Source organism: Lithobates pipiens, unplaced genomic scaffold (genome assembly GCF_037356315.1).
Source record: "Lithobates pipiens isolate NorthernLeopardFrog02 unplaced genomic scaffold, aLitPip1_a1.2 Scaffold_18, whole genome shotgun sequence".
Classification (NCBI taxonomy): Eukaryota; Metazoa; Chordata; class Amphibia; order Anura; family Ranidae; genus Lithobates; species Lithobates pipiens.
The window spans coordinates 374,009,235-374,025,242 of NW_027507758.1; the positions used below are offsets into that span (position 1 = coordinate 374,009,235).

At 44.3% G+C, this 16,008-nt stretch overlaps 1 protein-coding gene across 1 annotated transcript in view; it reads left to right on the forward strand.

The window, feature by feature from the left end:
- The window catches only part of DVL3 (dishevelled segment polarity protein 3), a gene marked incomplete in the record, with an annotated part of 225,661 nt that overhangs the window by 33,683 nt on the left and 175,970 nt on the right, over positions 1-16,008 (forward strand).

The window sequence follows — 16,008 nt, forward strand, 5'->3', positions numbered from 1 at the left end:
CACCTCATCAGTGCTACCATGGCTAAACGTGTCTTTTCTGCTGAGGAGGCGTACCAAATTATTTCCACGGCAGACGAGAGCAACGGGGGAGCTCTCCTCTTCAGATTCATTTTTGGATTCGGATTCTGAAGCCGACGTAAATTATGAGCCAGTCCTCAGCAGTGAAACACTGACTGAATCCGAGGAGGAAGATATCCGGCCCATCAAGTGAAGGCGTTCTAGTGAGGCAGTGCCGTCCACCAGCACCGCAGTGCCGTCCACCAGCACCGCAGTGCCCCAGCAAGAAAGGCCAAGTACCAGTGGGGTGTCATCTCAGCCCCAAAGGGTTAGGAGCCATGCTGGCCTTCCCTATGCCCTTCAGAACCCCTTGTGGCTTCCTCCTAATTCAGGAGAGGCCAATGTTCCCCCTTTCACCGCCCAGCCAGGAGTCCAGGTGGACACGGAGAATTTTAGCCCTATAGATTTTTTTTAATTTAATTTTTACGGAGGACATGTTGGCGTCAATTGTGGCCCAGTGCAACCTGTATGCACAACAATTTATTTTTCAAAATCCGACCTCTTATTATGCCCGTACCTACGAATGGAGAGACCTAACGGTGGAGGAGTTCAAGGTTTTTTTAGGCCTCACTTTTAATATGGGACTCAACAAAAAAAATCAATTGCGTACCTACTGGTTAACCCACCCCCTCCACCACTCACCGCTCTTCTCCGCGGTAATGCCCAGAACCAGGTATCAGATGATCCTGAGGTTCTTACATTGCATTGACAATTCCCAGTGCCTTCCACGAAATGATCCAAATTATGACCGGCTTTACAAAATTCGACCAATACTAAATTATTTTTCAGAAATATTCCCCAAATTGTTTACCCCGGACCAACACATGTGTGGATGAGTCCCTTATTAAATTTAGTGGCAGGCTTAGAATGAAGCAATTTATGCCCAGCAAAAGGGCCCGCTATGGGGTGAAGGTCTACAAATTATGTGACCGAGCCACAGGGTACACATATTCATTCAAGGTGTACGAAGGGAAGGACACCTAGTTACAGCCCCCTTATTGTCCGGACTACTTGGGATCCAGCGGAAAAATTGTTTGGGACCTCATATACCCCCTACTGGATAAAGGCTACCACCTCTATGTAGATAACTTCTACACATCTCTGCCCCTGTTGCACAACCTTCACCGGAAGATGACGCCAGCATGTGGCACTGTAAAAAAGAATCTGAAGGGCTTTCCTCAAAGTCTGGTGAACAAGAAGCTGCGAAAAGGAGAAACCGCAAGTATGAGAAACAAGGAGGTTCTGGCAGTGAAGTGGAGGGACAGAAGGGATGTATACATGTTATCTTCCATCCACAACGATACCTTCGTGGAAATCCCCAGAAGGAATGGCCCCGTAAAGAAACCCAAATGCATTTCCGAATACAATTTGTTCATGGGAGGAGTCGACTTCAACGACCAAATGATGGAACCATATCTTGTCACAAGACGGACATACCATTGGTACAAAAAAGTAGCAATTTATTTTTTTTCAATTGGCCATTTACAATTCCTATGTCATTTACCGCAACGCCACCCAAAACCCCAAACGTTTCTTTGGCTACCAGGAGGAAGTTTTCACTGCCCTTATTTTCCCAAACGGCCCACCAGAAAATATCCGATCAGACGTTGTTGGTCGACTCTCCGAGCGCCACTTTCCCGATTTAAAATCCCCCCCAAACCAACAGGCAAAAGACGCCAAAAAAGATGTAAGGTGTGTAGCAGAGCAGGAGTCAGAAGAGACACATCTTATTATTGTGCACAATGTCCTTCACAACCAGGCCTCTGTATAGGCGACTGTTTTCGGCGTTACCATACTTCAATAAATTTTTAGTGAAGTATGGTTAACATAATCCTCAGTTCCTGCCTTCATACACCTTCACACCCCTTATGCCACTGCCTGCTCTGTAACTGACCCTGGCTTGTTATTTGACCACTCTTATGCCTGCCGATTCTGTACATACCGCTGCCTGATCTGGAACTGACCCTGGACTGTTATTCGACCATGCTTCTGTCTAACGATTCTGTACATATCTCTGCCTGACCTGGAACTGACCTTGGACTGTTTGACCACGATATTTGCCTGCCTCTTGGACTGATCTTGTATTCTGCAACTGGACTAGTGGGATTCAACACGGGGTCTCACATATGTGAGGGGCTCCAGTATAGTTTTTCTGGAAGAAGAAAACAATTTTCTTTTCTTATTCCTAGATTAGGGTCTGGAGACTTCAAAGAGATTTGGGAGGGAGAAGCCTCTACCCCTATCCCCATTCTGTCCTGAACGAGGCTCTACTTCTGTCTGCTGCCTGTAGGACTTACTGCCATCATGCCGCACTGACCACACCACAAGGACCTGCCTACTACCAGGACCAATATTTTTGGCACTGCTGACATCTCTGCACTGACCCTGGACTGTAATATGGACAGTATCCCTGCCTGCTGCCTAAAAAACTGTGTTCGCTGTTGCTGACCAAGTCCCTGCCTGCTGCCCGGACCAGTGATATTCTCCTGTGGACAACTGCGCTTCTAAAACCACAGGTAATCTTTTCTTTACCCTTTGCTCAGCATAATGTATTTGGGGGTGTAATTCTTGGTATGTGCAGGCTATGTGTCCCTGGAACGCCGACAGTGTTTCTTGCATGTTGCGCCTCTGTATGTGGCCAGGCTGTGTAAACGTCTCACACATGTGGTATTGCCATACTCAGGTGGAGTAGTAGAATGTATTTTGGGGTGTTATTTTTGCTATGTAAATGCTATGCGTTGGAAATATCTTGTAAACGGACAACTTTGTGTAAAAAAAAAAAAAAAAAAAAAAATGCGTTTTCATTTTTTTCCACATTTTCCGAAAACTTCTGGAAAAAAATGAACCATTGAAAAGACTCATTATGCCTCATAGATTATACGTTGGGGTATTAGCTTTCCAAAATGGGGTCATTTTCTGGACGTTTCCATTGCCCTGGTGTTCCAGGGCCTTCAAAACTGTAATAGGTGGTTGAGAAATGAAATGTGTAATTTATGCTCCTAGAATGCCTGAAGGTGCTACTTCAAAATTAGGCCTCTGTATGTGGTCAGGCTGTGTAAAAGTCTCACACATGTGGTATCGTTATACTCAGGAGGAGTAGGAGAATGTATTTTGGGGTGTTATTTGTGGTATGCACATTCCGTGTGGGAGAAATAAGCTATTACAATGAAAATTTTGTGGAAAAAAAATAAAAAAAAAAAATCGTAATTTTGCAAAGAATTATGGGAAAAAATGACAACTTAAAATAACCAACCATGCCTCTTACTAAATACATTGGAATGTCTACTTTCCAAAAAGGGGTCATTTGGGGGGCATTTGTACTTTCCTGGCTTGTTAGGGTCTCAAGAATGGAGATAGGCCTTAGTACGTCAGATGTGATCTTTTTTTGCAAATCTTTATGATTTGCACCATAGCTTGTAGACTCTATAAATTTCACACAGATCATATAATATGCAAAAATTTGGGTTATTTTTTACCAAAGATGTGTAGTAGTATAAATTGTGGCCAAAATTTATGAAGAAAAATTGCTAATTTGCTAAATTTTGTCACAGAAACGAAGAAAAATTCACTTTTTTTTTTCAAAATTTTCGGTCTTTTTTCATTTATAGCGCAGAAAATAAAAAACCGAGAGGTGATCAAATACCACCAAAAGAAAGCTCTATTGGTATGAAGAAAAGGACAAAAAAATCATTTGGTTACAGTGTTGCATGACTGAGTAATTGTCATTCAAAATGTGAGAGCACTGAAAGCTAAAAATTGGTCTGGGACTGAGGGGGGTTTAAGTGCCCAGTAAGCAAGTGGTTAAAGAGGATAGCGTATAAGCGTAACTTTCACTTTTGGGTCGACACAGTTCCTGTCCCTCTATATATTTGGGGTTATTTAATGCTTGGTCACCAGGGTCGTTGCTAGGTCTACAAAAGATCAGGGCCCATGGCAGTGCAGTAAAGAGACTCATACGTTTGGGTGAGCATACACATGTATATACAGTAATATACGTGTGTGTGTGTGTGTGTATGTATATATATATATATATATATATATATATATATATATATATATATATATATATATATATATATATATATATATATATATATATATATATATATATATATATATCCCCAGAGAGCCTCCCCTCCCCTTGGGGACCCCTGCAGAGACTCGGGGCTATGGGCCCCAGATTCGAGTCTATAGCCCCAAAAGCCACCCCCTAGAGACTCTACTGTTGGTCACTATACTAAGCCATGATTGTTGGAGGTGTTGGTTATACAGGGTTCTGGATTAACTTTTGTCAGTGCCCCAACCTCCTGTAGGAAATGGTGTGACCCAGTGAAGCCCCATACACCCTATCAGATTTTCTTCTGTGTGTTTTTTTTTTTTTTTCCCCCTACAGATTTACAAAAAACATATAATATGAGGTCAAACCTTAGGAGTTTCTATTTGTATTTAATCAGGCAGGCCCTAGCACTACATGTTTTTGGTAAATCTGAAGACAAAAATGAGCAGAAAATCCGATTATCTACAAGACCTATGGTCACACATTGGACTTCAAAAAAAGTTTTTTTTTTTTTGACGTTTCTTCAGCCCTCTAATTACTAGAAGGGATAGAAAATATTTTTAAGACACTACCATTTTTATAATAACATTTTGGTTTCAGGCTTCAGTCTTCAAAGTAAAATACTCTATCTGCCCTTAACCCATTAGTGCAATGCTTCTGTTAAGGGTCTTGGTGCATTTTCCTGAAGCATATCTAGGTTTGTTCAGCTGTGCTTGCAGCCTTCTACCATCCACTCTTACTAACTAGGATTGCTATTCTTCTGTTTTTACAGTGTTTGTGTATTCCCAGTGTGGAATTTATACACAAGGTTTATGTTATTAGGAGTGTCTGCTGCCTTGACTTTGCAGACATCTGTTCTTGTCCCAAGGGATCCCAAGTGGGTGTGCAGTTCGCAGGGATGTCTGGTGAATGTATACTAGGACAGTAAAGGTTGTTTCTAGAAAACCATCCTAATATTTTAACCTTAATATGCCATGCAGTTTACGTAAATGCACAAATTCTAAAAATTTGCAGATTTGATAGGGCATGGGCAATAGTGCTCTAGGTTGAGTTATTCATATTTATTACTGTCTGTTTGCACACAATATATTTTATAAGAAAAAAAGTGGTGCTCGCATATTTGAAATGGTTGTTGTACAGCAAGTCCTCTGGCATGTAATATAATTTCTATGCTTGTTGCAATGATTAAAAAATATCCATTGCAACAAGTATGAATCATGAATTAAAAAAATCACAAAACAGCCCAAGTTTTTTATACAATGTGAAAGATGAAGTTACGCTGAGTAAATAGATACCCAACATGTCACGTTTTAAAATTGAAAACGCTCATGGAATCGTGGAATGGCGCCAAACTTTGGTACTTAAAAAAAAATCTCCATAGGCGATGCTTTAATTTTTTTTTACAGGTTACCAGTTCAGAGTTCGAGGTCTAGTGCTAGAATTACTGCTCTTGCTCTAGCGTACATGGCGATGCCTCATGTGTGGTTTGAACAGCGTTTGGGCGGGACTTGCCTGTATGTTCGATTCTCCAAACTGTATCCTATGAAAGAGGATTTCTATAAGAAATGGGGGGGGGTTCTGCGATTACCTCTGTAAATAAGAGCGTCATATGTCCGGTTGATAATGCACTCATGTTAAAGGATTTAGCAGATAAGAAGCTGGTGCACCTTTCTAAGAACCAGATGGCTTTAGCAGGTTCAACAGTGCAGCCGGTTCTGGACACAATGGGTATATCTCAGGCCCTTAAGCAACAGTTTGAGGAGATACTTAAAGCAAAGGCTTTAGCAGGTTCAGCAGTACACTGATTTGGCAGACGTACTGTGTTTCACAGTAGATGCTATGAGAGAGGAGTCCATTCAGATCTCGCGTCTGATGTTGGGACTGGTGCATTCTCATAGATTTCTTTGGCTTAAGAGTTGCTCAGCCGAAGCACTGTGCAAGAAGCTCCTAGCCAGTTTCCCTTTTCATGGTGAACGGCTATTTGGAGAAGATTTGGATTAATTCCTACAGAGGATTTCCAATGCCAAAAGCGCTCTGTTGCCAGTAAAGAAGAAATTTAGACATTTCTCATTTAAGTGAGCCTCTTCTCATGTATCAGGGACATCAGCCTCTAGGCAGTCTCGACGTCTTCAGCCATCAGGTTCAAGGGGAAAACCCCAGGGACAGCACCAAGGTCAGAAAAGATCTTGGGGAAAGAAGCCCGCCAACCATAGTACTAAAACCTCCTTATGAAGAGGCGCCCCCGCTCTCACGGGTGGGGGGAAGGCTCCTGCAATTTTCAAAGATCTGGTAGGAGCAATGTCAGAACAAGTGGGTGGGCTCTGCTGTTTCTCTAGGTTACAAGCTAGAGTTCTGAGTTTTGCCGTCTCCCCAGTTTCTAGGGTTAAGTGTTCCCAAAGACCCAGAAAGGAAGAAGGCTCTCCTTCTAGCACTGGACCATCTGCTATTCAAGGCAGTCATATCAGAAGTTCCCTTAGAGGAACAGGGCACAGGTTTTTATTCAAACTCTTCACGGTCCCGAAACCAAACTGGGAAGTAAGACCTATTTTTAGATCTCGGATCTAAAGTGGCACTTGAGCATCCGATCCTTCCGCATGGAGTCAATCCAGTTGATTGTAGCCATCCTCCAAGGAGGGGAATTTTTGGCTTCATTAGATGCCTATCTTCATGTGCCAATATTTCCCGGTTAAGGTAGCGTGTGGGCGCAAGGTGGGTAAAAATGTCCCCTACCCCCTCTGTCTTCTGGGGATGACCGCTGTAGCGGGTGGCCCATGATCCTTTGGACAGCAAGGAGGAATCCACCGCATCTGTCACTGCACTGGTGGACGCACGCATTATGGCGGTTTCCAATACCTTGAAAATGAAGGATCCGGCGTGGAAGCTGCAGAGGTGCTGGTCCCCTTTGGGTCTCATAAGCTGGTCCACACTGCTAAGGGGCTTTCTTTACCTATCTTATTTCATTTTGTTTATTTACAAGGCTTGGGAACACTCACAGTGGTCCTTTTCAGTCCCGAGTCATTTTTAGGTGCGTTGCCCCTTTTCTCCCACAGTCCAAAAAGGAAAGAAGCTCCATCGCAGGCAGGGCCCCTCCTTTTTCCACTCACAAGTTTTGTTTCGTCCCCCCCCCCCCCCCGTTTCTGCGGGCATGGGTACCCAGCCTGCCAAGGCTCCCGTGGGCCGACCAAAGTCATTGGCATCGCAAGCCTGTGGAAAAGCCCTCTTCCGCATCAAGGTTTTTGCTTTCGGTGGTTTGCGGATCAGTTGATTTCTATTCTTTCCGACCAGTGGGTCCGCATACTAATTCTGTCCGGTTACAAAATATTTTCTTTCCTGTCCACCAGACAGGTTTTTTCCTTCCAGTCTTCACCTTGCCCCATCTCGTTGACAGGATTTGTTTGGTGTGGTGCCGGACTTGATTCTCCAGCAGGGGGTGATAGTACCTGTACCAGTATTGGAAAGGTTTCGGGTTTTCTACTCCAATCTGTTCGTAGTCCCAAAGAAGGGGGTTTGTTTGATCCTGGATCTCAAGGCCCTCAATTGTTATGTGAAGGCACGGATGTTCACAATGGAGTCTGTTTGGTGGCCCTGGCCTCCCTGGACATCGAGGATGCATGCTTGCATGTCCCCATCTGTGTCGGGCACCAGTATTTCCTGCGCTTTGCAGTCAGGGGATGCACACCATCTGTTTGTGGCTCCCCAGATCTTCACCAAGGTGCTGGCACTGGTTCTGGCATTACTGAGTCAGTGGGGGCTCCCGGTCATGGGCTACCTGGATGATCTCCTGCGAGCGGCACCTGCTTCAGAACTGAGGGACAATGTGGCGATCCCCATACACGCTTTACAAGAGTTCGGCTGGATTTTGAACCTCCAGAAGTCAGTGTTGCTCCCGGCCCAACGCCTGGAATACTTGGACTTGAGTCTGGACTCTGCGCGGGTGAGGGTTTTTCTTCCGCCGATCAGACTTCATCTGAATGATGCCTGTAGCTACAGGTATCATTCAGATATTCCCACAAAGTCAAGGACGTCATATGACGTCCTTTGGGCTGGAAGTGGTTAAAGTTTAATTCCACTTTTGTTAGAAAAAGAGAACCCCCCTCTAGGTGATCTATGTACATTGCAAGGATCATAACAACCTTTGTTGCAGATTCCTTTTTGCCATTCTGAAGAAATCCCTGTATCGGTCAACTGTGGCAGCTGCAGAGCACTAATGAGCAAACCTGCTGATTCTGCATCCATTTAGATACCCATTTTGTTGCAGGGGATAACTGAAATGACTTGTATCTTTTGGCTCACTGATTTTCCCAGAAGTCTGCCTATCACACAAGCAGGAAATTGTTTCTGGGGAGTGGTCTGTACACATGTACCTAACTGCATGTAGCGATATTGCATTTTTAGAAAATTAGTGTCTGCATATAGGAAAGGTAATTTTTAATAACATTCAATTACTATATGACTTGTATCGCAATTGTATAGAGTGTGTGTGTGTATATATTTTTTTTTCTTTATTTGCTTTTTATTTTTTCCCACGAAAGGAGTTAACCTTTTGAACACGTGGCAGATGTAAATGGATAGAAATTTTGATGCTAGAACTAGGTATGAAACAATATGCATTCATCAGCATACAAGGACAGTTCAATAAAATCTTAAAAGACCATGGCCAATATTGCCTAACTTACCTTAGATTGAAAGCACTTAGAAACAAAGATTTCCACTTAAGGCGGGTATACAGGTATCATTTATTTTTTTTAATCAAGATCCAAAACCCAGGGGCACAAAGGTTTGGCAGCAACCTGAAGTCATAATAACCTACTTCACCTACCTAGCTGTAATCCCGAGTCTGGCTCGGGTTGGAATTTTACTATCACAAGCGGTAACCCAGAGCCAGACTCTGGATCACATCTCTGGATACAGGGAGGACATGGAGAAGTTGCTTACCTTATCCCCTGGATCCAGCGATGTCCTCCACGCTGTGTGATTGAGCCGTCCTCCGCTCGATTTACACAGTGCCGAATGCCGCCGAGCTCCGTTCCCTGCGACGTTACGGCGCACGGGAGCGGAGATCGGCGCCAAATTCAAAAAAGTAAAGGTACACAACACGCAGTACTGTAATCTTACAGATTACAGTACTGTATAAAAAAAATTACACACCCCCTTTGTCCCTAGTGGTCTGTGCAGTGCCCTGCATGCACTTTTATATTATAAATACTGTTTTTTTCCTGCCTGGAATTTGGAGATTGTCCATAGCAACTAGAAAGTGTCCCTTTTCAGTGTTTTAGGATTTGATTACATTATTGAATAATTATTATTATAAACTTTATCATACCCGGGATGTCTGCTAGACTCCGGTTTGAACAGATTTAAGAGTTATTTCTAAGAATTACAGGACTACAATATAAAACTCCAAATTTCCATGCAAAATAATTGTACCGCTTTCAGCACCTAAAACCAGAACGAATCGTACCGCCAGGGAGGTTAAAGAGTCATAATGTGTGTGTGTGTGTGTGTGTGTGTGTGTGTGTGTGTGTGTGTGTGTATAGGCACAGATCCCCATCACAACAAAGTTGTATGAAAGAATCACTGTATTTTATTTTTATTTTTTTCACACTGCTACAATCACATAATGGCAATTCCTTTCACAGGGTTTATCGTCCCTTGTGTCACACCTGCAAGTGATGTATAATGTAGTGATTTTTTTATGACCGTTTACAGCTACCCGATCATTTTTACAGGATTTAGAAGGAGGCTCCTGCCAGTGGAATGGTCAGGTCAGCTGAACACAGGGGAAAATGAACATCTGTTCCTCCCCTCCTTTGTGATGAATGGTCCTGAATGTGCTGCTTTTGGTTGGTTTACCAGGCAAGCTTCTGATCAAATGGTGTTGCCAGTGAGAACAAAAATTCTAGTGCCATGTTTGCCTCTAAAATGGTAACCTGTAAGGCGTTTAAAGCAGTTGTATACCCTCAAACGAAAAAAGACAAACCTGTAAGGCAAAGGCATAATGAGCTAGTATGCACTGCATGCTGGCTCATTATGAAATGCTTGCCTGATTGATTGAAGCTTCAGCATCGCATCCCAGTCGCAGCCAAGGCAGCTAACATTTTTCCCCTCGGCTTTTCTTCCGGGGCTGTGAGTTACTGGCGTTGCGGTGACATCACTCCTGTGCATGCGCCCTCTGTTCCCACATGATACGCCACACCTTCGCCGGGCCTTCACTGTGTATGGGCCGCTGACGTCAGTGGCTGCATGCAGGGTGAATATCTCCTAAATCGTGTAGATTGAGGAGATATCAATTTTACCTACAGGCAAGTCTTAAAGGCCTAGGTATGTGTATGTATGTATGTATGTATGTATGTATGTATGTATGTATGTATGTATGTATGTATGTATGTATGTATGTGTATATATATATATATATATATATATATATATATATATATATATATATATATATATATATATATATATATATATATATATATATATAATTTTTTTTAACAGTTTATTTTCAGTAACACCACAAACGACAACATAAACTGAAATGGAAAGATTTGATATACCACCACTATACAGTGATCACAATTACAACATTTTCATAGGGTGAGGGTGGTTTTTAACAGTCAGATTACCCTATAATCGAAAAGAGAGCAGGGAAGAAGGAGGGGGGGGGGGGGTGAAGAGGAGGCAGGTCTCATGCAATCTCCTCATTTACACACCTCGCCACATATGTCTAGAATACCCTTTTCTGTTCAGTTCCTTACTTGGGGGTCTGAGTAGGAGGTGGGGTGAGGGGTCCGTCACCAACAGGCCTTTAGGCAGGCCACAAAGAGCTTTAGTTAAAAAAAAAAAAAAAAAAAAAAATTCAATATGCATGGGTCATGAGCTCTGACTCTATGACCCCGACCCGACCCTAGTCCAGGGGCAGCCACTCTTCGTGGATCCATGGACCCCGGATTTTGTAGAATTTTTCGGGGCAGTTGCGGGCCAAATAGGTCAGTTTATACAGTGGGAGGGCATTATCTATGAGCTTCCACTGCTGTATTGTTGGGGGGGATAGCCTCCTTCCACTGGAGCAAGAGTGCCTTTCTGGCATAGAAAGCCATGTAAAACACGAACCGTTTCTTAGACTGGGGACCTGTTAAGTTATCCACTATTCCGAGCAACAGTGGGATTGGGTCGCACTGCACATTGTTTGCTGATGGAATAAACAATGGAGACCACCTCTCTCCAGAAGGATTGTATGTGTGGACAAGACCAAACAACATGGAAAAAAAAAATCAGACAGGTATATTTTAGCTAGGCGCTGTGGGGAATAATACGCTCTGTGCAAAAATTTGAGCTGTACAAACCTATCAGGGGAAGGTACTGCTGAATGCCCTCCTCCCAGTCCTCGTCAGCCATTGAGGGTACATTTCCCTGCCATACTGAGAATAGCTGTGAGACCCTAGAAGTATCCATTCCAACTAGGTCGAAAGTGGCCTGGTCTCCTCTGCTGCACCTAGCAGTCATTCTAGGCCAGTGGTTACCAGCACTGGAGGTACAGGAAACTGGGAACGGTAGGCATGACGGGAGCTGTACATATCTAAAAAAAAAAAAAAAAAAAAAACATGCGGTTAGGCAAGCTCCTCTGCTGCTTCAGCTCATCAAACGAGAGTATGCCGATGGGACAGTATATCGGCTAAGGTTTTAATTCCATATTGGGCCCAAAGCACTGGGTCCGGGACAGTCTGGAAGTGCGGTAATCGCGGGTTCCCCTACAGTGGGGTGCGGTGGGACCGACCATTAAGTGTCCTGGTTTTAGCCCGGACAATCTCCAAGACTTAGTGTAATTTTCATTGAGAGGGTGATGTTTGCTTTGGATTTGGGGCCACGCTCTATTACATTTCTCAGCTTGGTTTAGGACCTGACTCTAAAGTCTAGGCTGAGCAGCTGTAGGGTGGATTTGGCAATCCTAGGGAAGCTACCATTCCAGATGAAGGAAATCATCAGTTTGTCTAAGTTTTTGAAGAAAGATTGTGGAATATGAACTGGGGTTTGCCTAAATATGCACAGGAACTTAGTACAGACATTTTTACAAGGTTAACTTTTCTTCCCTGAGTGAGGGGCAGCGTTTTCCAGGCAGCACATCTGAGACAGGAGGGATATTACCGCAGTCAGATTGAGAGGTATGAATTGAGCGAAGTCTCTATGTATCTATTCCCAAGTATTTGAATTGCGAGACCTTTTGGAGAGGGGTATCTGGGAGCATAGACGCCCCCTCCGGGTGCAGCGCACAAATCACGGACTTCCCCCTGTTAATTCTGATGCTAGAGTACTTTCCAAAATTATTTGCTGCTGCTGCCAAGGAGTCATGTTCATAAAGGTATAACAGGGTGTCTTCCACATGTAGAGAGATTTTCTCCTGGACCGATCCCAGCGGTGTACCGCTGACTAGAGGGAAGGAGCTCAGCAGGATCGCCATCGGCTCTATAGCCAATGCAAAGAGGGCTGGGGATAGCGGGCATCCCCGTCTAGTGCCCCTGTGCAGGCGAAAGGTTGGCGTGAGTCGATCCCGTGCAGACCCTAGCTTTGGGTGATTTATACAGGGCTCGCACCCAGGATATAAAGTTGGGGCCAAATCGATGCAGAACCCCCCCATAGGTAGCACCACTAAAATCCTTTTTCTGCATCTAAGGAGGCTACTGCATAGAATCAGCCAGGAGAATTCCCTGCACCTAAAACAGAGTGTATGGTATGCAGATATTTATATCTGTCCCCTTACCGGGCATGAAACCAGTCTGATCCTCGTGTATTAAGGTAAGAATAACCTCATTTAGTCTTCTAGCTAATATTTTGTTGAGAATTTTGGCATCTGCATTAAGCTGGGATATGGGGCGATAGGAAGTGCAGAGTTCAGGGTCCTTATCCAGTTTGGGGAGGACTATAAGTGCCTCTGCCGAACAGTTTGGGAGAGTATCGGCTTTCAAAATCCCTGTAATCATTTCATGCAATTTAGGTGATAGTTGCTCTCTGTATTGCCTGTAAAATTCAGGTGGAAGGCTGTCTTCTCCCAGAGTTTTCCCCACCTGGAGCTCGCCTAATGCCAACTGAACCTCTTTTAGGGTGATAGTACTATCCATATAAGCCCGGGCATCCTCATTAAGAGTTGAAAATTCGATCTGCCCCAGGAAGGAGTCCAGCTCTGTTCCCGAGTAGTCTGCCTTGGAGGAATAAAGGACTCTCTAGTACGAAGCAAAACAAGCATTGATGATCGCTGGGTCTGTCACCAGTGTTCCATCCGCATCCCTTAAGCGGTCAATGGCTGTTACAGGTTGTTGATCTTTTAGTCTTTTCCCCCTGCTCAAAGATGTGCTGTGACTGCGCCAATTGTTGATTTTTTTACCCCAGCCACCCGCAGAAGCATTACTTTGCAGTAGGCCACCTACCTATCAAGCGGAGTCATCAGATTTTGGGTCGGAACATATTGTGAGATTCTAGGTCTAGGGCCTTGGTTTCTGCCTCCTCAATAGATATCTTAGCATTATATCTGGCAAGAGAAATGGGTCTGGTAGCATCCCTGGATGTAGGCCTTGAAAGCGTCCCACCTATTATGCAGTTAAGTGGATCTAGCATTGGACACCCAATAGTCAGAGATGCTCGGATCTCGGCTTCTATTGACTCTTCAGAAATCCAATATCTAGAGAGATGCCACGTTCTCTCCGATTGGATGGTTTGTAGGCACAAGAGCATAGGGGCGTGGTCTGACATTCACCTCCTGCACCTTGGGAAGTATTCCCCCACTGACAAACATCAAATCTATATCTATCATAAATGACCCCCTCCCTCTTCCCCCGTTGTGTTATGTCCCAAGTATAACAGGATAACAGGCAGTTAAACGCAGTACATGCTCAGGTAAAAACTAAAACTGTGACCCAATTACCTAGTAGGTATACGGCCTGTCTTGTCTTTTTTCAATTATTGCAAGTTTCCTTTCATGTAACGTTTAGCCCATCATTTATGCAGTCACTCAAACAGTATCATCTGAAGAGAGCTAGCACCGCCATAACTTCTCAAATTTTTTGGGATGCCCCCTACTTAAGTACGTGGCTTTGTAGAAGGGCAACACTTTATTCACTATGCCTTTCCAGAAAGCCAAGGACGGGGGCCTCAGGTTTTTTCCAGCTTAAGAGGATGGCTTTGCGTGCATAAAGCAGGGTGAGTGAAATCCTAGTTCTTTGTACCTTAAGTGGCACTTCCTCCTCAACCAGGCCCAACATACATACTGATATAGTCATGGGGACGGGCAGCGAGATCAGCCCCTGGATAGTTTTTGTAACCCCTATCCAAAATACCTGTGGACCGGCATTGCCAGAATATGATCGAAATCCACCCCTTACGCATTACAACGCCAGCAGGCGGCGCCATCTAAGCCGTAAATGCTGGCTAGTCTCACTGGGGTATAATATACCCTGTGAAGTATCTTAAATTGGATGTACCTGTCACGAGACAATACTAGGACTTGAAAAGGGTGGTCCCGCATATCGTCCCAGTCGTCCCCTTGGAAATTGGGGACTAAAGAGCTCCATTTCTCTCTACATTTACTGAGTGTCAGAGGCCTGGCGACCAGGCCTCTGTGTCCGAGTGCTTAACTATCCTTGCCCTGTCCCATGCGCGAATAGTAGCGTGCATGGAGCCAGTCAAAGGCACCACTGTCGCCCTCTATACACTAAGTAGTAAAGACTCTTATATGATCCCATTAGAGCAGCCTCTAGCACTGTCGCTGCATCCCCCATCTCTTGTTAACCACCGTCTGGCAAATACCATCAGTCCTGCGATAAAATACTTAAACAAGTCGGGAAGGGCCGGTCCACCCTGTCCATAAGGTTCTTGTAATGTCACTCTAGGGTGTCTAGAGCCCCGTAAAAATGAACTAAACAGGCTGTTTATGTGCCGAAAGAAAGAGTAGGGGACCCAGATGGGAGTGTTGTGCAAAAAATAAAGAAACACTGGTAGTATCTTCATTTTGAGGAGATTCACCCTACCAATTGAGTAGAGAGGGAGATGCTTCCAATTGTATTTTAACTTTTTGTGAGCAGTGGCATTAGGTTGAGTGTCAAGTAGTTTTGGGGGACACACGTACACCCAAGTATTTTATTTCAGGGACCCGGGCAATAGGCACTGAAGGTGATGCCCGTGCCTGAGCATCATCATCAATGGCCATGATATTGGACTTTTCCCAATTCACCTGTAGCCCTGAGCAGTTTGCAGATGTGCCTAGGATCTCAAATACTGCCTCCAATGATGGTCCCGGGTCCTCTAGGAAGAGGAGTATATCATGTGCGTATAGGGTTATGCATTCTCGAGTGCCGCTTACCTGAAGGGCTATAACATCTACGGATGCTCTTGGAGCAATAGCTATAGGCTGTATGGCCAGAGCAAATAAAGCCGGAGAGAGTGGGCAGCCCTGGCGCATTCCTCTCCCCACTGAAAACTGTGCGGAAACTTGAGTGCCTATCTTTATTGCTGCCTTGGGTGAGCTGTATAGGAGGGATATCCATGCCAGGAACACCTCTCCAAACCCCATATGCCATAATATAGTGGACATGTAATGCCAGTCCACAGAATCAAAGGCTTTAGCCATGTCGAACGACACAATCGCCCTGGCTTCGGGGGTTAGCATGATCGATCTGTAGGTGCGAAAACAGACTAAGGAGATTTGCATCAGTGAACTTCTGGGGTATGAACCCAGTGTGGTTATTACCTTTTGATAATCTCGTGGCCAGTATTTTAGTGAGAATTTTAAGGTCCTGGTTGAGGAGAGCTATGGGTCTGTACGAAGAGCAATTCAAGGGATCCTTGCCTGGTTTTGGCAATAAGACCACCTGAACCTCCATAAGAGTCCAGTAGTGTCTTGTGTT